The sequence below is a fragment of the Macaca thibetana genome, chromosome 20 (assembly GCF_024542745.1).
Source record: "Macaca thibetana thibetana isolate TM-01 chromosome 20, ASM2454274v1, whole genome shotgun sequence".
In the NCBI taxonomy this organism is placed as follows: Eukaryota; Metazoa; Chordata; class Mammalia; order Primates; family Cercopithecidae; genus Macaca; species Macaca thibetana.
Window position 1 is genome coordinate 10,867,703 of NC_065597.1, and position 22,802 is coordinate 10,890,504.

Consider the following 22,802-nt stretch of genomic DNA (forward strand, 5'->3'; position numbering starts at 1 on the left):
CTTGAGGATAAAACACAATTTCTTGCAGATTTTGACACTGAAAAGATAAATCAGATGTTACCTGTACCCTCAAAGAACTCCATAGATCGGACAGGCACTTGAGCAAATCTATCATATGATATGACAGGCAGAGCAACAGAAACTTGCCTCTGGTGCAAAGAAGAGCACCATTAACTACAGGGGCTAGAGGCAGCGTACAGGCAGGAAAGACTTCCTGGAGGAGATGACATAACTCCCCATTACCCCTCTGCCCAGCCTCTGGCAATCACCATTCTACTTTCTGTCTCTGAATCTGACTACTCTAGGTACCTCACATAAGTGGAATCATACAGTATTTGTGCTTCTATGTCTGGCTGATTTCACTCAGCGTAATGTCCTCAAGGTTCATCCATGTTGTAGTATGTGTCAGATGTTCCTTCCTTTTATAAGGGCTGAATAATAATATTCCATCATATGTAGATACCACATTTTGCTTATCCATTTACGTCAGTGAATGCTCGGGTTGCTTCTACATTTTACTATGTCCATAATGCTGCTATGAACTTGGGTGTACAAATTACAGTTTTTTGACCCCAAGTCCAATACTTTAAATTTTCACTCTAATAAATTTCATTTAGTTTAATTTGACTGACTGTTTACCGGCTGAGATAATTTTGGATATTTACTCACTGTCCCTACCAGTTTTGTGTCAGCTGAAAATCAGATCAGCATAACAACACCTCTTTTTGAGTAAACATTGCGTGCCCCGTGCTTTACAGGCATCATCTGATTTAACAATTATAACTTCCAGAGGCAGGTGCCATTATTATTATTATCTTCATTTTACATATGAGGAAACTGAGGCTGCCATCATTTTCTGGATTAGTGATTTCAAGTACAGTAATTTACAATTTCACAGAACTATACTAGCTCTCATTTCTCTTTTTGCCCAATGGGATGAGGGGCTACAAAAAACCCCCACAGCTCACATCTAAATAAATGATATTTATATTTGGCACTCCCCTCAAGGTTACCAATAATCCAGCAAGCATACTAAAAAAAACAAATTGTTACCAAGAGCACAGTCAGAACTCACCATGATATCCACAAGGCCAACAACCAGACGTGTATAGGCACCTGACATAGAGTTAGGCCTTAATAAATGTTAGATGATGATGTCCTTTATAAATCCACACATCTTGCAGTGTTTGCCAGTTCTCTTTCCAGGTGTTCAGGGATCATTTCTTTGATGAGATGTTCTCACATTGTTCTGAGGAATCACCAGCATCAGGCTCAAACATCACAGATGTTGTGTATCTCCCATCATCGGGCACCTGCCTCTGCTCCACAATGCCTCAACGCTTACTGACAGTAGTTTATGAAGTATATCATGGTCAGCTGCTACTTTTCTAAGACCCATGGGATGTAATTCAAATTGATCAGAGGAAACAAACCCACTGGGCACTGGGTAGTCTACCTTCCCTGCACCTGGTCCTTCTAGCTGGGTCTCTGATGAAAGAGAAATATAGGAGTTGAATAGTTGTTTTCCCTGCCATGGTATCCATTATTCATCCTAAATACCTCTCAGTACATTTTCAAGAATACTTTTGATCGCCTGCCAGTTTTTTTTTTTTTTCTTTTTTTAAACAGAATCCCACTTTGTTGCACAGGCTGGAATGCAGTGGCATGATCTCAGCTCACTGCAACCTTCGCCTCCCAGGTTCAAGCAATTCCCCTGCCTCAGCCTCCCAAGTAGCTGAGATTACAGGCATGTGCCACCACGCCCAGCTAAATTTTGTATTTTCAGTAGAGACGGGGTTTTGCCAAGTTGGCCAGGCTGGTCTCGAACTCCTGGCCTCAAGTGATCCACCTGCCTCAGCCCTGCAAAGTGCTGAGAACACAGGTGTAAGCCACTGTGCCCGGCCTATCTACAGGTTTTTTCAAGTGTCATTACTTGTTCTGGGATTGTGTCTCCCTGATCCTATTAGCAGCAGCGAGCTCTTCAGAAACTTATAGATGAATGGAACCTGGGTGGTTCCATCTAAGCTTTTTAAAAATGTACCATAATAGGCTGGGTGTGGTGGCTCATGCCTGTAATCCCAGCACTTTGGGAAGCCGAGGCAGGCAGATCACTTGAGGTCAGGAGTTCAAGACCAGCCTGGCCAACATGGTGATACTCTGTCTCTAATAAAAATACAAAAAATTAGCTGGGCACGGTGGCAGATGCCTGTAGTCCCAGCTACTCAGGAGGCTGAGGCACGAGAATCACTTGAACCCGGGAGGCGGAGGTTGCAGTGAGCCGAGATTGTGCCACTGCACTCCAGGCTGGGCAACAGAGTGAAACTCTGTCTTTTTTTTTTTTTTGAGACGGAGTCTCGCTCTGTCACCCAGGCTGGAGTGCAGTGGCGCGATCTCGGCTCACTGCAAGCTCCGCCTCCTGGGTTCACACCATTTTTCTGCCTCAGCCTCCCGAGTAGCTGGGACTACAGGCGCCCGCCACCACGCCCGGCTAATTTTTTGTATTTTTAGTAGAGACGGGGTTTCACCGAGTTAGCCAGGATGGTCTATGATCTCCTGACCTTGTGATCTGCCTGCCTTGGACTCCCAAGAAACTCTGTCTTTTAAAAAAAGTGCCTGTTATAGTGTTTTCTCTGTGATTTTTTTTTTTTTTTTTTTGACATGGAGTCTTGCTCTGTCGCCCAGGCTGGAGTGCAGTGGGGAAATCATGGCTCACTGCAACCTCCGCCTCTGGGGTTCAAGCAATTCTCCTGCCTCCCAAGTAGCTGGGATTACAGACGCGTGCCACCACGCCCAGCTAATTTTTGTATTTTTTGTAGAGATGGGGTTTCACCACGTTGGCCAGGCTGGTCTTGAACTCCTAACCTTGTGAGATCTGCCTGCCTTGGCCTCCCAAAGTGTTAGGATTACAGGCATGAGCCACTGCGCCTGGCCTGACCATACTTTTTAAAATTACAAAATATGCTTTTTATGTCTCAGTGCCGGGTTTTTAAAAAGAACCATTAGAGACTTCTATAGACAAAGTTATAGCCTTGTAATACTATCTTTACCCTGCAAGTCACACAAATGCAGTAAACTGATTTTCAGCCAAAGCATTAAATCAATTCAATGGGGAAAAAAAATTCTTCTTAAGAAATGGTGTTGGAACAATTGGATATCCACATGGCAAACAATTAACCTTAACCCCTCTTATATGCAAAAATTAATTCAAGACAGATCAAACACCTAAATGTAGAAGCCAGAACCATAAAGCTTCTAGAAAAATACATCAGAGAGTACTTTTTGAAATCATAGGGTAAGGATTTCTCAGACAGGACACCAAAAGCACTAACTAATTGAAAACTGGATTTCAAAATTTAAAACAATTTCTGCTCATTAAAAGACATCATTAAAAAAATGAAAAGGCAAGCCACAGGCTGGGAAAAAACATGAGCTGAACATATATGTAACAAAGGACTTGTCTGCAGAACTCCTAAAAATTAACAATAAAAAGATGAACCACCCAATTAAAAAAATTGTCGCCGGGCACAGTAGCTCATGCCTGTAATCCCAGCACTTTGGAAGGCTGAGGTGGGCGGATCACAAGGTGAGGAGATCGAGACCACCTTGGCTAACACACGGTGAAACCCCGTCTCTACTAAAAATACAAAAAAATTAGCCAGGTATGGTGGCGGGTGCCTGTAGTCCCAGTTATTCGGGAGGCTGAGGCAGGAGAATGGTGTAAACCCGGGAGCTTGCAGTGAGCCGAGATCGTGCCACTGCACTCCAGCCTGGGTGACAGAGCACGACTCCATCAAAAAAAAAAAAAAAAAAAAAAGGGCCAGGCGCAGTGGCTCACGCCTGTAATCCCAGCACTTTGGGAGGCTGAGGCGGGTGGATCACAAGGTCAGGAGATTGAGACCATCCTGGCTAACATGGTAAAACCCTGTCCCTACTAAAATTACAAAAAAATTATCCAGGCATGGTGGCCGGGTGCCTGTAGTCCCAGCTACTCAGGAGGGTGAGGCAGGAGAATGGTGTGAACCCGGGAAGTGGAGGTTGCAGTGAGCCGAGATTGTGCCACTGCACTCCAGTCTGGGCCACAAGAGTGAAACTCCATCTTAAAAAAAAAAAAAAAAAAAAAAGACTTACAATCCTGAAGTTTGGAGAGGATATGTGGCAAATGGAACTCTCATACGTTCTTGGTGGGAGTGTGAAACAGTACAACCACTTTGGAAAATTGACAGTTTCTTATAGTTAAACATATATCAACCCAATCACAGCAACTCCACTTACAGATATTTATGTAAGAAAATAAAAACATAAGTCCACAAAAAAAAATTATACAAATGTTCACAGCAGCCTTATTCATAATGGCCCCACACTGGAAACAAACGTTCACAGAACATCATAAATTATGATGTCACACAATGGAATACAGTAAAACAGTAAAAAGGAATTAACTATTAATGAATTTTTTTCTTTTTAAAAATTTCATTAATTTTTTGTAGAGATGGGAGTCTCACTATGTTGCCCAGGCTGGTCTCAACCTGCTGGCCTCAAGTGATCCTCCTGCCTCAGTCTTCCAAAGCGCTGGGATTACAATGAGCCACCTCGCCTAGCCTGTATGAATCTTAAAAACTTATGTAGAGTGAAAGATGGCAGGTCCGCACACAAAAGACCCATACTGTAGAATTCCACTTTTTTGAAATTCAGGAGCCAGCCTTATTTACAGTGATACTAGTCAGAAGGCGGCAGTGGCGGTGGTGGCTTTGGTGGAGGGAATCAACCAAAAAGGGGCACAAGGCCACATTCTAGAGTGATGGAAATGTTCTATATCTTGTGTGGTGCTTGGGTTACATGGTGGTACAATTGTCAAAACTCATCAAATTGAATATTTAAGATCTGTGTTTTTAATCGTATGTAAAGTATACCTTAATTTTTAATAGCCTTAAGTAGTTGTGCCCAAGGCCATAGAACAACCCGTTCACAGCTTGCAGATTCAGTTCTGTAATCAAACTAAAGGGGTATGTGCGAATTAGAAGTCTTCTTCCTTTAAAAAAAAAAACAAAAAAAACCTGTAAGCTTACTTTTGGGAACATCATCAATACAGGCTGGGGCCAAAAGAATAAGTTTTCTGAGAAAGTAACTTCAAGCTAAGGCCCAGTAGGCTGGTGAGTCCCAGAACTTGCTGAATATATCTGAAGATGGCACTTTTCCCTGGGCAGTGTCACACTGGGTGAGTGGCTGAGCTCCAGATGTTAGAAGTCCTCACCACTCACCAACAACTCATACTGAGGAAGGGAGGGTTCAAGAGGGGTTCTCTGGTATCACTTCTGGCAAGCAAACTTAACGATGGCTATTCATAGAGCATTGGTATGTATCAGTTTGTAGTTGTAGCTATACAGGTTGGGCAATAAGACTTGGCACTGAAAGAGTGGCAAGCCCTCACTTAGTGTCAGCCTCTACTGTGCCTCAAGGGCCACTCACCATGAACTAGCCCCAGAGCCAGCCCCCACCTTCCAGAGCACTGAATCTTGAAAGGCACCTCCACAGACTTGCTGCACACTTCTGTCCCCTCAGGCACATTCCAAAGGGCCAGTGTCAAGACCCATACTGTAGAATTCCATTTATTTGAAATGCAAATAAGACTTGTTTCAGAATTTGATTTTTCTGTGGGTGAATTCTTTTCAGTAATTTTATCCTAATATAACACAAGCTAAAGTAAAGCACTGGGGCCAGAGGTGAGTCAGGGCCCTAGTTATGAAGTGAGACAGATCCTCAACCTAACTTCAAAACAAACTGTAGAGTTGAGAGCTGTGGCTCACACCTGTAATCCCAGGACTTTGGGAGGTCCAGGCAAGTGGATCACTTGAGCCTAGGAGTTTGAGACCAGCCTGGGCAACATGGCAAAACTCCTCCTCCACAAAAAATACAAAAATTAGCTAGGTATGGTGGCATACACCTGTAGTCCCAGCTATTCAGGAGAGGAGACTGAGGTGGGAGGATCTCTTGAGCCCAGTAGGTCAAGGCTGCAGTGGGCTGTGACTGCACCACTGTACTCCAGCCTGGGCAACAGAGCCTATCTCAAAAAAAAAAAAAAAAAAAAAGATTGTGACATTAGCTAAGCTGATTAGGTGTTTTAGGTGCTTGTGTATAAAATGACACCTGTAATTTATGCAAGTTGATTAATAAATACTTATTAGGCACGGACTATGAGCCAGGCCTCAGCAAAGCACAGGATACTTTGGCAAGCCAAACAGATATAGTTTCTACTTGCATAGAGCGTACAGCCTAGGAGGAGAGATAAGATAATCAAATAATCACATAAATATGTAATTACAATTTGAGATTAAATGCTAAAAAGGAAAAGAATAGTGCTATGAGAGACTCAACAGGATATAAATTAGCCTTATGATTATTATTATTATTGGGTCTCACTCTGTCACCAGACTGGAGTGCAGTGGCATGATCTCAGCTCACTGCAACCTCTGCCTCCTGGGTTCAAGCATTCCTCCCACCTCAGCCCCCTGAGTAGCTAGGACCACAGGCACGTGCCACCATACCCAGCTATTTTTTTGTATTTTTTGGTAGAGAGGGGGTTTCCTATGTTGCCCAGGCTGGTCTTGAGGCTGGTATTCAACTCTTGTCCTCAAGTGATCTGCCTGTCTCAGCCTCCCAAAGTGTTGGGATTATGGGTGTGAGCCACCGTGCCCAGCCAAATTAGCCTTATGTTTATTATTATTTTTTATTTTATTTATTTATTTATTTATTTATTTTGAGATGGAGTCTTGCTCTGTCGCCCAGGCTGGAGTGCAGTGGCCGGATCTTGGCTCACTGCAAGCTCCGCCTCCCGGGTTTACGCCATTCTCCTGCCTCAGCCTCCCGAGTAGCTGGGACTACAGGCGCCCGCCACCTCGCCCGGCTGGTTTTTTGTATTTTTTAGTAGAGACAGGGTTTCACCATGTTAGCCAGGATGGTCTCGATCTCCTGACCTCGTGATCCGCCCATCTCGGCCTCCCAAAGTGCTGGGATTACAGGCTTGAGCCACCGCGCCCGGCCTATTTTTTATTTTTTAGGGGGGGATCAGAGTGTCACTCTGTCGCCCAGGCTGGAATGCAGTGGTACAATCTTGCCTCACCACAATCTCTGCTTCCTGGGTGCAAGTGATTCTCCTGCCTCAGCCTCCCGAGTACCTGGGATTACAGGCGTGCACTATGACGCCCAGCTGATTTTTTTTTTTGTATTTTTATTTATTATTTTTTTTAGAGACAGGGTCTCGCTCTGTTGCTCTAGCTGGAGGGCAATGGGGCAATCACAGCTTACTGTAACCTTGAACTCCTGGGCTCAAATGATCCTCCTGCCTTGGCCTCCCAAAGTGCTGGGATTACAGGCATGAGCCACCATGCCAGTCCTGTATTTTTAGTAGAATCTGGGTTTCACCATGTTGGCCAGGCTGGTCTCAAGCTCCTCACCTCAAGTGATCTGCCCGCCTTGGCCTCCCAAAGTTAGCCTTAATTTAAAAGTGTTCAATGACAGATTTATAATGCACTTCGAGTTCCACGTGAGAAAGGTTTCACACTCTGAGGCTGAATTACGATAAAACACTGACATTGTGAGTCATTTTCTATCCACTGACCCTTACCCTGCTCCTTGACTATCAATCCCCACTGGCTGTGCTGTATTCAGAGTTGAGCTCAGTCTCTCTCCCCGACTGCAAGACTCATTGCAGAGGTACCTATACCTATCACCATGGTCCTGAATAGTCTTCATCATCATGAAAAAAACCCAAACATTGACACTGGTAGTGCAGTAAAAGGCACAGCAGCCCAACGTCATTAAAAACCCAATTTGTGATTAACAGACACTCCCCTTCCCCAGAGCAGTAACCAGACCCAAAAGCATTTCTTCAGAATGAAGAGTCCAAAAGAGGTAGGAAAGAAAAGTAAAATGTTCAGAACTTCAAACTGCAATTATGCAACTCTCTCATGATGCTCTGTGTTCAGGCATCGTGGCTGAAAACCCTAGATTATTGGTTGTAAATCACACTACAAATAACCAAGCTTCAGCTATCTGATCTTTATCAAATACAATTAAATCCGGTGGTCAATTCCCACCTTCATCCCACTTTGCCTATCAGCAGCATCTGACATGGCCGATTCCAACCTCTCTGAAACACTCTTCACCTGACTTCCACAACACAAATTTCTCCTGATTTTCCTCTTACCTCTCTGACCACTTCTCGGTTCCTTCTGCTCGTTTCTCCTGATGGTGACTGTAGTAACCATGGCTCAGTCCCCAGTCTATTTCTCCTTTCCAACTATACTCACTCCCTTGGTGGTTCCATTCAGTGTTATGGCTTTTAAATGTTATCTATTCCCTGCTGACTCCCAAAGTTATCAGCCAGGTCCTCTTTGAGCTCCAGACGGGTGCAAACAACTGCCTATTAACATCTCTACTTGGGCCGGGCGCGGTGGCTCAAGCCTGTAATCCCAGCACTTTGGGAGGCCGAGACGGGCGGATCACAAGGTCAGGAGATCAAGACCATCCTGGCTAACACGGTGAAACCCCCATCTCTACTAAAAAATACAAAAAAAAAAAAACTAGCCAGGCGAGGTGGCGGGCGCCTGTAGTCCCAGCTACTCGGGAGGCTGAGGCAGGAGAATGGCGTAAACTTGGGAGGCGGAGCTTGCAGTGAGCTGAGATCTGGCCACTGCACTCCAGCCTGGGTGACAGAGTGAGACTCTGTCTCAAAAAAAAAAAAAAAAAAAAAACAAAAACATCTCTACTTGGATGTTTAATAGGTATCTCAGACTTAAAATGTCCAGAACTAAACTCCTGATGTTTCTCCCCAACAAACATACTCTTCCCACAATGCCTTCATCTCAGAAACTGGTAACACAAATTTTTCAACTGTTCAAATTAAAATCTTGGAGTTATCCTTGATTCTTCTTTTTCTTTCACACTTCACATCTGATCCATTAACAAGTTTTGCTAACTCTCTACCTTCAAAATATACCCTGCATTCAACCACCTCCCACAACTGCTATTACTACCACCTTTGTTCAGTCCACCCTTACCTCTCTCCTACATTATTGCAATAGCCTAACTGGTCTCCCAGCTTCTACCCTACCTGACCCCCTGCCTCCCATCTACTCTCAACATACCACTGAGAGGAACTCGATTAAAATGTAGTCAGATTAAGCCACTCCTCTGTCCAAACCTCCAAACGTTTCCCATCTCTCTTGGAGTAAAAGCCAAAGTTCTTTCACTGACCTACAAGGCCCTACATGATACATGTCTGCAATCCCACACTCCTTTTACCTTTCTGATTTTTTTTTTTTTTTTTTTTTGGAGACGGAGTCTCGCTCTGTTGCCCAGGCTGGAGTGCAGTGGCGCAATCTCGGCTCACTGTAACCTCTGTCTCCTGGGTTCAAGTGATTATCCTGCCTCAGCCTCCCAAGTAGCTGGGACTACAGGCGCCTGACACCACTCCCAGCTAATTTTTTGTATTTTTAGTAGAGATGGGGTTTCACCACGTTAGCCAGGATGGTCTCAATCTTCTGACCTCGTAATCCGCTCGCCTTGGCCTCCCAAAGTGCTGGGATTACAGGTGTGAGCCACTGCACCCGGCCTACCTTTCCGATCTTATATCCTACTCACTCTTCCTTCACTCACTCTGCTCCAGTAATGGTAGCTTTCTGGTGTCTGCACCCCAAACATGTCAGGTACATCCTGCCTCAGGACCTTTGCACTTACACTGTCCTCTACTGTGCAGACATCCACTTGGCTTTCTCTCTCTCTCATGTTTCCTTTAGGTCTCTACTTCTATGTTGTCTTTACAGAAACAGGTATATTTTTCCATTGTTTGTCTCTCCCCACCATCCCTGCTAGAATGTATGCTCCCTGAAGACAGCGAATTTTTTGTCTGTTTTGTTCACTGCTATATCCCCAGTGCCTAAAACAAGTTCTGACATGTAGTTGGTGCTAAATATTTGCTAAAAGAATGAAAGATTTCAGGCCTAGTTCCTGCATAGTCAGTCAATAAACTAAGATATATACTGAGCTCATCAAAACCATACATAATTCAGTAGGCTCTTGGGATATGCTTAAAAATGTAATAAAGAGGCCAGGCGCGGTGGCTCACGCCTGTAATCCCAGCACTTTAGGAGGCCAAGGCAGGTGGATCATGAGGTCAGGAGATTGAGACCACCCTGGCTAACACAGTGAAACCCAGTCTCTACTAAAAATACAAAAAATTAGCCGGGCATGCTGGTGGACACCTATAGTCCCAGCTACTCAGGAGGCTGAGGCAGGAGAATGGCGTGAACCCGGGAGGTGGAGCTTGCAGTGAGCAGAGATGGCGCCACTGCACTCCAGCCTGGGCGACAGAGCAAGACTCCATCTCAACAACAACAACAAAAAAGTAATAAAGAGATTTCTTATGTCACTAGCCTAAGTACTTTGGAGCGGAATCTGGCTTGAAGGTTCAGGAAAGAAAACAAGCACCATAATAGCTTTGCTTGATGCTTGGGGTAAGGAAGATGAACTGCTGCTCTGTCTTCTACTACATTATGATACGCCAAGATGCTGCTCTCACATAGAACTGTCTCTCCAACCATCATGCCTCCTCCACAGGGCATGACCCAGGCCTATCCATCACCTCAGTCCCCTTGCAGTCAAGTTTCCTCCCTCTTACCAGAGAAGTTATATTGTGTTGAGCAAGCCTTGCAGGACAACAGTGACCTAGCACCTAAGGGACATACTGAGTCAAATGTCAACAGACAAATGTGAAGGGAAGGCAAGTGATAATGGACCCAAATAAATGATAGTGACTGAAACCTGACCAGTTCAGGAACCACTATGGCTGCAGTGAAGCCTCCTTGCCCCCATGGCCAGTCCATCCTTCCATTCCATCAGCTGGACATCCTGATGTCTCTCTCCTGGTTCTGACCATTTTCTTCCCCAACCCTTAAGTGCCCATAGGATAAAGCCCAAATTCCTTGATGGGGCTCACAAAGCATCTCCCCAGTGTGGGTGGGACCGTTCTTCATCTTTCTCCTATGACTGCATTTGTCAGGCTAGAAGCTACCATGCCTGACCCTTTCAGTTCTGCTCAGAGATTGTGGTCCATGCTGTTTGCTTTGCCTGGGACAACCTTTTCCGACTATCCCAGTTTAACTCCTTCTCAGGAGATCTGTTAGGTCTCCAGTTAAACAACATTTCTTCAGAGAAGCTGTGCCTCAGCTGGTTAAGTGATTCTATTCACAGTCCCCACAGCAGCCTCAGCTTTGGCTTTCAAATGCTCAGCATGCTTCACTGGCTCACCTATTTAGTGTCTGTCATGATGGCAGGACCTTGCTTGTCTCACATGCTGCTATGTCACCAGGACAGAGCACAGTGCCTGACATGGAGTAGGTGCTGAGTAACGATTGAAAAACAAGCATACAGGTGGGACGTGGTGGCTCACACCTGTAATCCCAGAACTTTGGGAGGCCAAGGCAGGTGGATCACCTGCTGCTAGGAGTTCGAGACCAGTCTGGCCAACACGGAGAAACCCTGTCTTTACTAAAAATACAAAATAATAATAATAATTAGCTGACCATGGTGGTGCATGCCTGTAATCCCAGCTACTCAGGAGGCCAAGGCAGGAGAATCGCTTGAACCTGGGATGTGGACGTTGCAGTGAGCCAAGATCACGCCACTGCGCTCCAACCTGGGGGACAGAGTGAGACTCTGTCTCAAAATAAATAAATAAATAAATAAATAAAGGAAAAGCAAAGGAAAGAAATGCTACCCCTCCAGCTCTATAGTTGACATGGCAGTAAACTGCTAGGCAACTACCATGTCATCAGAGAACAGACCAAGCCCTAGCCAGAGATGCCAGCTCCTAATTCTACCTTGCTCCACACAGTGTCCCAGGAAGGACACTAATGACAGGCTAATGATCTATCCTATGAAGCATAACTACCCAATGTACAAAAAGGATCAGAAAAATTGGATCATAAAGGAGAAGTAAATTTAACACTCACAGGAGTATCTGGATCACTGTGAGGTTTTATTTTTTTGAAATGGAGTCTTATTCTGTCGCCCAGGCGGGAGTGCAGTGGCACGATCTTGGCTCACTGCAACCTCTACCTCCCAGGTTCAAGCGATTCTCCTGCCTCAGCCTCCTGAGGAGCTGGGATTATAGGCACGTGCCACCACACTGGGCTAATTGTTGTATTTTTGGTAGAGACGGGGTTTCATCATGTGGGCCAGGGTGGTCTCAAACTCCCGACCTTGTGATCCGTCTGCCTTGGCCTCCCAAAGTGCTGGAATTACAGGAATGAGCCATCACACCCCACCTCAGCTACTTACTAACATAGGCAAAGTACTTATCTACTGGCTACATTAGGTATTTATTGATTTTATATATGTATCTATATATATATATATATTTTTTTTTTTTTTTTTTTGAGACAGAGCCTTGCTCTGTCGCCCAGGCTGGAGTACAGTGGCCGGATCTCAGCTCACTGCAAGCTCCGCCTCCCGGGTTCACACCATTCTCCTGCCTCAGCCTCCCGAGTAGCTGGGACTACAGGCGCCCGCCACCGCGCCCAGCTAATTTTTTGTATTTTCAGTAGAGACGGGGTTTCACCGTGTTAGCCAGGATGGTCTCGATCTCCTGACCTTGTGATCCACCCGTCTCGGCCTCCCAAAGTGCTGGGATTATAGGCGTGAGCCACCGTACCGGCCTTTATATATATTTTTTTGAGATGGAGTTTCCCTCTTTTTTGCCTAGGCTGGAGTGCAATGGCACAATCTCAGCTCACTGCAACCTCCGCCTCTCAGGTTCAAGCGATTCTTCTGCCTCAGCCTCCCAAGTAGCTGGGATTACAGGTGCACACCACTACGCCCAGACAATTTTGTAGTTTTAGTAGAGACAGGGTTTCACCATGTTGGCCAGGCTGGTCTTGAACTCCTGACCTCCAGTAATCCACCCACCTCGGCCTCCCAAAGTGCTGGGATTATACGTGTGAGCCACTGCACTCGGCCTATTTATTTTTTGAAATGGAGTCTCCCTCTGTCACCCAGGCTGGAGTGCAGTGGCACCATCTCGGCTTACTGCAACCTCTGCCTCCAGTGTTCAAGCAATTCTCAAGCGTCTGCCTCCCGAGTAGCTGGGATTACAGGTACACACCACCACACCTGGCTAACTGTTGTAGTTTTAGTAGAGACGGGGTTTCACCATGTTGGCCAGGATGGTCTCGAACGTCTGACCTCAAGTGATCTGGCCTCCCAAAGTGCTGGGATAACAGGCATGAGCCTCTGTGCCCAGTCATTCCCTAACATTTTTAAATGCCACCTGAATCAAGCATTATGCCAGGAGTTGGGACATACAAGCATGATCCAAACAAACAGGCCAGGTCCCTGGAGCTTACAGTTTCCATTTCTTGCTACCCTTAGCCAAATACCAAGGACTGATGTGACTGAAGAACATAGTGAGTGTTCAAAGACCTTTCCCTGTGGCAGGCATGTAAACCAAGACTCTGCCTTTGCCTTTGAATCACTGAGGTAAAGCACACTTGTCTGCGATGCACATGAAGTAGCCAACCCTAGAGAGGTGTTACCTGTGGTCCCAAGAAGAGGGTATTTAATTATGCTAAACATTTTTCAATGTGCAAACCTAATTGACTGAAGTTTTCTTGTGTTTTCTACCTTCTATATAGATAGGAGTGCTCTGTTTCTGAGAAAAGTGCTTGCTATTTCAATGGTAGCAAAAGACACTTTGGGTCACCCATCTGTCTTCCTTCTGGATTTCAGGGTACTCAAGAGTGCAGGGACCCTGATGGGTGTTCTATAACTCTGTGTTACATAGTCTCTGGTCACTGGGAAGGTTAAGTAGTTCCCCCGTGACAGGAAAGGTCCAGGGCCCTTCACAAGCACCACCTACTTATACACAGAAAACGGCTTACCAGCTGGGCCATGACCATGTTGAGTAGTGAGTTAACAATCTTCCAGCTAGCTGCTAAATGAGAGATGTAAAATATCGAATCTCAGTGGCTGAGGCATGAGAATCACTTGAACCCAGGAGGTGGAGGCAGCAGTGAGCTAAGATCCCAGCACTGCACTCCAGCCTGGGCAACAGAGCAAGATTGTCTCAAAAAAAAAAAAAAACACCATGAGGCCAGGCGCGGTGGCTGATGCCTGTAATCCCAGGACTTTGGGAGGCTGAGACGGGTGGATCACCTGAGGTCAGGAGTTCAAGACCAGCCTAACCAATATGATGAAACCCCGTCTCTACTAAAAATACAGAAATTACCCAGGCATGGTGGCATGCTCCTGTAATCCCAGCTACTTGGGAGGGTGAGACAGGAGAATCAGTTGAACCTGGGAGGCGCAGGTTGTAGTGAGCCAAGATTGCACCACTACACTCTAGCCTGGGCAACAAGAGCGAAACACCGTCTCAAAGAAAAAAAAAAAGCAAAAAAACAAAAACAAAAAAACCCACCATGAACAGGAGCAAGCCCAGGGCTAAGAGAACTAAAACAGTCATTGAATTACAGTGATTTATTTTGAAAATAACATCAGATAAGAAATACTATGTTGGCCGGGCGCGGTGGCTCAAGCCTGTAATCCCAGCACTTTGGGAGGCCGAGACGGGCGGATCACGAGGTCAGGAGATCGAGACCATCCTGGCTAACACGGTGAAACCCCGTCTCTACTAAAAAATACAAAAAACTAGCTGGGCGAGGTGGCGGGCGCCTGTAGTCCCAACTACTCGGGAGGCTGAGGCAGGAGAATGGCGTGAACCCGGGAGGCGGAGCTTGCAGTGAGCTGAGATCCGGCCACTGCACTCCAGCCTGGGCGGCAGAGCGAGACTCCGTCTCAAAAAAAAAAAAAAAAAAAAAAAAAAAAAAAAAAAAAAAAGAAATACTATGTTAAATCATCTTCCCCATTGCTCCAAAATACAAGCTGTGTCCCCTGAGCTTCTGAATGTGAGTTCAGGAATATGAATACAAAAGGTTGAAAAGCAACCGGATGTATAACTGACCTCTCTTCCATCCCCCTTCTCCCTGACAATCAGAGGATGCTTTGCAGGACAATCACACAATCTCACGTGCTCCCAGAGTCACCCCTAGAAGGGCCTCTCAGAGAGAATCATTTCCTAGGAGGAGCTACCCTGCCATAAAAACCACTAGCCACATGGAACATCCTATAATATACTTGCTGTCCATCAAGCACCACTAAAGAAACCCAAATGGTCAAAACCACCTGTCAACAAGAAACAGCAGCCTTAGAAAGCAACATTTAAGATCTATATAGTCACTTTTTTTTTTTTTTTGGAGACAGAGTCTTGCTCTGTCACCCAGGTTGGAGTGTGGTGGCATGATCTCGGCTCACCGCAACCTCTGCCTCCTAGGTTTAAGTGATTTTCCTGCCTCAGCCTCCCAAGAAGCTGTGATTACAGGCATGCACCACCACACCTGGCTAATTTTTGTAGTTTTAGTAGAGAAGGGGTTTCACTATGTTGCCCGGGGTCATCTCGAACTCCTGACCTCAAGTGATCCACCCGCCTCGGCCTCCCAAAGTGCTGGGATTACAGGTGTGAGCCACTGTGCCCAGTCGTGTATAGTCACCTTTCAATTACACACACACAAACACACACACTCGTTATCCAGGTAACCTCATTACTGTTTGGTTCACTGACACCTGGGAAAGGAAACATCAGTGCCACCTAGTAGTCCCTGCCATCATTCTCCCCACTCACAAACCAATTTTCATAGAGTGAGAGGGGGTGAAGTCTCTCAGAAGATGAGTTTATATCCTCATTTATACCAGCAAAAAACTTTTAAGAGGGTTTACTTTTTAAAATATAGACCCATCTCTATTAGGAGTACAAGTACTGTAGTAAATGCAACACAAGCTATTTCAGTACTGTTTGTTTGAAATTTGTGTTGTTCATGTATTGTGATTTAACTTGTTGATGCATGTAAATTGGATGCATTTTGTTGCCACTGCATGTTTGTATTTTAAGGAGTCTCACTGTGTCGCCCAGGCTGGAGTGCAGTGGCACAATCTCAGTTCACTGCAACCTCTGCTTCCTGGGTTCAAGCCATTCTCCTGCTTCAGCCTCCTGAGTAGCTGAGATTACAGGTGTGCACCACCACCACTGGCTAATATTTATTTATTTATTATTTATTTTTTGAGACAGAGTCTTGCTCTGTTGCCCAGGCTGGAGAGCAGTGGCATGATCTCGGCTCACTGCAGCCTCTGCCTCCTGGGTTAAAGCAATTCTCCTGCCTCAGCCTCCTGAGTAGCCGGGACTTCAGGCAGGTGCCACCACGCCCAGCTAATTTTTGTATTTTTAGTAGAGATGGGGTTTCACCATGTTGGCCAGGCTGGTCTTGAACTCCTGACCTCAGGTGACAGGCCTGTCTTGGCCTCCCAAAGTGCTGGGATTACAGGTATGAGCCACCGTGCCTGGCTGCCACTACATGTTAAATGGTGGTCAATGTTTTTACAAAGAAATTCAACCAAAAATCATAAATAATAATAATAATAATAAAATACATACTAAGAAAACTATGGTGTTTTCTTATGTTCTATTTTGGCTACTTTTTTACATTTGTTTGGTAATCATATTGTATTCACAGTTTTGTATCCTGAGTTATTTTACTTACTCTTTTGACACAAGCATTTTTCTTTTTTCTTTTTGAGATGGAGTCTTACTGTCGCCCAGGTTAGAGTGCAGTGATGCAATCTCGGCTCACTGCAACCTCTGCCTCCCAGGTTCAAGTGATTCTCCTGCCTCAGCCTCCTGAGTAGCTGGGACTACAAGCATGCACCACCACACCCAGCTAATTTTCTGTATTTTTTCGTGGAGACAGGGTTTCGCCATCTGGGTCAGGCTGGTCTTGAACTCCTGGCCTCAAGTGATCCGCCCACCTCAGCCTCTGAAAGTGTTGGGATTACATGCGTGAGCCACCACACCCAGCCAGACATAAGGATTTTTCATGGTATCATAAATAGTTTTATGGGTTACATAATAGATATGTCATTGTGAAAGTGGAAAGACAAACTTCAATTGTTTTTCCTCTGCTTTTACACCACAACGATCAACACAGAAGACCAATGTGTGGGGGTTTCTCCCCATACACCAGGCTAGCAAGCAATTCTGCAGTCAACACCTGTTGGGTGTCCCTCAATTTAATTGTGACGTTATCTACCTGGAGAATCACATCAGATCCCCCGGGTAGAGGGCTCAGTCCCACAGACTTCCCCTCCCCAACTTCCAATGCCATCAAAAGCCCCAGGTTATTTCAACTGTGCCTCTGCCTGATGGGCTACAGAATGGAGATCCTATGACTCTCTCCTTCAGATTAATTAATTTGCTAGGGCAGCTCACAGAACTCTGTGGAAAACGTACTTTTATTTACTAGTTTATTATAAAGAACATTATAAAGGATAGAGATGAAGAAGGTACATAGGGCAAGGTATGGGGAAAGGGGCTTGGAGCTTTCGTGACCTCCCTGTGTTTATGGAGGCTTCATTAACTAGGCATGATTGATTAAACCACTGGCCATTGATCAACTTAACCTTCAGTCCTGCTCTCCTCCCCAGAGGCTGGGGAGTGGGGCTGAAAGTCACAACCCTCTAATAATGCTTTGATGTTTCCTGTGACCAGTCCTCAGCCTGAAACTACCCAGGAGCTGCCAGCCACCAGCCAACTCACTAGCATACAAAAATCCATCACTTAGGAGATTCCAGCGATTTGGTTGGTGCAAAAGCAATCGTGGTTTTTGCCATTACTTTGCAGCAAAATCCGCAACTGCTTTTGCACCAACCTACTGAAATTGCATGCCAGGAAACAGAGACAGAAGACCAAATATACATTTCACAATATCACAGCCACTGACCATGTGAACGAGCTTTTCATTCTCTACTGTTACACATTTACGACATTTTCATTTTGCTTCCTGTTATACAGGTTAAGAAATTATGGTCTAGTGGCCAGTCAGGGTCGCTCCCCCACCTGTAATCCCAGCACTTTGGGAGGTTGAGGTGAGCAGATCACTGAGGCCAGGAGTTCAAGACCAGCCTGGCCAACATGACAAAACCCCCATCTCTACTAAAAATACAAAAATTAGCCAGGCATGAAGGCGCACACCTGTAATCCCAGCTACTCGGGAGGCTGAGGCACAAGAATCGCTTGAACCCAGGAGGTGGACACTGCAGTGAGCCGCGATTGTGCTAATACACTCCAGCCTGGGAGATAGAAACACTGTCTCAAAAAAAATTATGATCCAGAAATTACACGATTTGCCTAAGGTTATCATCCTAAGTAAAATACAATTGTGAAAGTAAATGATGAAGATTTTGAGGTTATAAAGTGATACAGTAGAATCTCAAAGCCAAGTAGAAGTGTTCTGGGTTCTATTTTGGGGTTATCTAGTCTCATGAGAAATTGAGAGCTGACAATTTGAGAGAAGCAGTTATCCCAGGTCAGAAAGGAAGACCACACTAAATACCCAGTTCCCATTTCTCACAGCCTTCATTCCAAATCCTTGGATTTGGATCAAATAGAGGATTGATAGAAATCTTTACAGAAGCTCTTGGGAACGACTTAGAGAGGTGGCAGAGAGAGTGAGCTATGTTCCCATGAATTTCAAGACTATCCAGGGTCCCAAAGAGTATATACATTTTATCACCGGCTACCTTGAGAAATGACAGTACTTTGGACAAAAACACCACTTGCAACTCCCTTTCTAAGAGCAGGAGCTAGCAAACAAGTGCTTAAGGATAGGGTTTAAGTGTACTAAGTAACGTGGAAATACTCAACTCTTCCTTCTTAATGTTTAATCCATATTTGCTTTTTGTTTGTTTGTTTTTGAGACATACTTTTGCTCTTGTTGCCCAGGCTGGAGTGCAACGGCATGATCTTGGCTCACTGCAACCTCTGCCTCCTGGGTTCAAGCGATTCTCCTGCCTCAGCCTCCCTAGTAGCTGGGATCACAAGGACCCGCCAGGATACCCAGCTAATTTTTTGTATTTTTAGTAGAGACAGGGTTTCACTATGTTGGCCAGGCTGGTCTCCAACTCCTGACCTCAGGCGATCCACCCGCCTTGGCCTCCCAAAGTGCTGGGATTACAGGCGTGAGCCATTGCGCCTGGCTCTAATCCATATTTTCTTTTTTTTTTTTTTTGAGACGGAGTCTCGCTCTGTCACCCAGGCTGGAGTGCAGTGGCTCAATCTCGGCTCACTGCAAGCTCCGCCTTCCAGGTTCACGCCATTCTCCTGCCTCAGCCTCCAGAGTAGCTGGGACTACAGGTGTCCGCCACCACACCCAGCTAATTTTTTGTACTTTTAGTAGAGACGGGGTTTCACCGTGTTAGCCAGGATGGTCTCAATCTCCTGATCTCGTGATCTGCCCACCTCAGCCTCCCAAAGTCTAATCCATATTTTCTAAGTGTTTATTCACATCACTATGAGAGAAAATTTTCATTTCTTACGTCTTTGAAGACAAGGTACTTTAGTGAGCTCATTCCCGACCCAATGTCTAACTTATAAGGTGGTGTTAGAGTATAGGGAAGTCTTCCTGCTTTCATGTTTTTCTCAGTATCTCTTATCATTCTAACTTTCATGAACCCAAGTTTTTCAAGTATCTTTCATTCTCAATTTTTAAAACACCTGCCATTTAAATTTTCCATAAGGACTTTTAGACTCCAAATTTCAGTTTACTTTTAAGTTTGCTAATATAAACCTACTACTTTTGAATGTAAGAAAGATAATGTTCCATTGCTAAACTGCATATAAGTTCTCAAAAATAGCAAAATCTCCAATTCCATTCTTTCCTAGATGTACTCTAATTCCAATTGTGGATTTGTTCTAGAATTGGACCCCCTGTCATAGAGACCCCCATCTCTTAAAAAAAAAAAAAAAAAAAAAGACAAACTTTTTTTTATTAGCTGGCTATGGTGACATGCACCTGTGGTCCCAGCTACTCAGGAGGCTGAGGTGGGGGGGATCACTTGAGCCCAGGAGTCAGAGGCTGCAGTGAGCTGTGATCACGCCACTGTATTCCAGCCTTGGTGACAGAGCAAGACCCTGTCTCAAAAATGAATAAACATTTAAAAAAAAATATGCATGAGTGACTTTTCAGGCATCAGAAAGGCACTTTTCCTATTTCTAAGTTAGCGGTCTCTCTGATTCCTGTGTTTTCTGAACACCAACCTCTGCATTTCAACTTCTAACATCAGATGACATTGCATCTCCATTCCATTTCTCCTCTTATGGGAAAACTAGAAAATCAGTTCAGTGAAAGTAGCTTCTGTTAGCATTGCTGGTTTATCTGGTAGTTTCCTCACGGTTGGCCTGTCAAACACTGTTGATTACTTTATTACAGGCCAGATATGATAACTGCCCTCAGTTGCTCCAGAAAATGGCATAGAAGTTAAGTAATTATTTGTCAAAGGTTTCACTGTCATAGCAACCAGGACTTTTGAGAGTCCTCTGTAAATCTACCCTTCTCTGAAAACAAGTGTTTTTCTGATTGGAGTTCAGAAAACGCACACAAATCCACAGGGCACACCACAGCCATATTTAAGCAGTACCCTCTCCAAAGCTCATTCAAAGTATTTGGGCCCACGTTCAAAACACTCTCCCACACTCCATCCAGTTCCACAGATGGCAACTGCTCCCTTCCATTTTACCTTGACTTGATTTTGGCCTCCTTGTCTTACCTTCCTCTGGGTCAACCTGAAAGTAATGAAGGTTTCTGCACAGAACACAATGATTTTCATGAAGTCTTTCTGACAGAATTTGGTTAACAGTACTGATTTTCCGCACAGGTTACATCTGCTTCTGATAATGCTCCATTATATCTCCTGAGGTATTTATACAAAATAACCCCACAAGTGCAAGAAAAGTCAGTAAAAAGCACAGTCACAATACCCATAGTTATGGTATGATGCTGAAATTATGAAGCCAAAACAAAGTTTTCTTCTTTTTTTTTTTGAACCAGAGTTTAGCTCTTGTCATCCAGGCTGGAGTGCAATGGCGCGGTATCGGCTCACTGCGAATTCTGCCTCCCAAGTTCAAGCGATTCTCCTGCCTCAGTGTCCCAAGTAGCTGGGATTACAGACGTGTACCACCATGCCCAGCTAATTTTGTATTTTCAGTAGAGATGGGGTTTCATTATGTTGGTGAGGCTGGTCTCAAACTCCTGACCTCAGATGATCCACCCACCTCGGCCTCTCAAAGTGCTAGGATTACAGGCATGAGCCACTGCGCCCGGCCCAAAGCTTTCTTCTTTAAACTGATTTCACCTGTTAACATTATTATACTTCCAATCTATCTTCTTATAAGGGCAAGGGGAAAAACCTGCTGCAAAGTCAAATGTAAATAGAAAATTTGTTTTTATCAAGCGAGGGACAAACTAGCTTTGATGATTAGAATCAGGGACCATCTTTTAAAAATCACATACTTCTAATTTTTAAGTTTTGGGTCAGGAGAGGCTTTTTTAAAAATACCTAGTTCTACTACTAATGTGTTCTAGTATTACTATAGAAATCAGATATCAATTGCCCTAGCAAATAAAAACAATAATGAGGGCTGGGCGTGGTGGCTCACACCTGTAATCTCAGCACTTTGGGAGGCCGAGGCAGGTAGATCATCTGAGGTCAGGAGTTCGAGACCAGTCTGGCCAACATGTGAAACCCCTTCTCTACTAAACATACAAAAATTAGCTGGGCATGGTGGTACATGCCTGTAGTCCCAGCTACTTGGGAGGCTGAGGCCGGAGAATCGCTTGAACCTGGGAGACGGAGGTTGCAGTGAGCTGAGATTGCACCACTGCACTTCAGCATGGGTGACAGAGACTCCGTCTCAATAAATAAATAAATAAACAAACCCAAACCAATGATTATTCCATAGCAAAAGTGGGAAAACCAGGTGGTAAGAGAAAACCTCTCACAATAGGATCTTTATCTGTGAAATAAGGAATCGACCAACAGAAGCGTATGTTGAAAATTTTCCTCTCTTGGTCCAGGCAGGTTCTCTAAACTCCCAATCCCAAAAGCAGTTAATTTTTTCACGATTTCTGTAAAATAGATGGCCTTAAAATTCTTTTGTTCTCTAGTGTAGCTTTTCAGAAGGAAGTAAGTTTCCTTATCAAGAATGAATCTAGCGGCCGGGCGCGGTGGCTCAAGCCTGTAATCCCAGCACTTTGGGAGGCCGAGGCGGGTGGCTCACGAGGTCAGGAGATCGAGACCATCCTGGCTAACATGGTGAAACCCCGTCTCTACTAAAAATACAAAAAAAAACTAGCCGGGCGTGGTGGCGGGCGCCTGTAGTCCCAGCTTCTCGGAGGCTGAGGCGGGAGAATGGTGTGAACCCGGGAGGTGGAGCTTGCAGTGAGCCGAGATCGGGCCACTGCACTCCAGCCTGGACCACACAGCGAGACTCCGTCTCAAAAAAAAAAAAAAAAAAAAAGAATGAATCTAGCTTCCCCGACTCAAAGAAAACCATCTTCTCTATATTGCTCCGTATCACAATAAATTTAAGTGTCTTCCTTTTCTAAATTAAATGCTGTTCCCTTCAACTTAAGGGCCACACACTAAGGGCTATTCCTTTAGAGGCTTTTGGGCCCCACAGATCACAAAGGTGTTGCCCTGCCCCAGTTCTTTTTGGACATTTAAAAGGGCATCCACTCTCTTGCCCTCAGGATGACATTATGGGAACAATGAACATAAATAAGACAGTTAAATAAGCTTCCTTGATGCCTATCCAATGCAGCTTTCAACTCTTCTACCCTGCCTTGCTCTTTAGATCGTGCTGTAGT

At 44.9% G+C, this 22,802-nt stretch overlaps 2 protein-coding genes across 2 annotated transcripts in view; both read right to left on the reverse strand.

The window, feature by feature from the left end:
- Positions 1–22,802, reverse strand: part of ATP6V0D1 (ATPase H+ transporting V0 subunit d1) — a 303,274-nt gene that overhangs the window by 278,721 nt on the left and 1,751 nt on the right. The window lies entirely within an intron of this gene.
- The window catches only part of GFOD2 (glucose-fructose oxidoreductase domain containing 2), a 54,892-nt gene that overhangs the window by 31,214 nt on the left and 876 nt on the right, over positions 1–22,802 (reverse strand). The window lies entirely within an intron of this gene.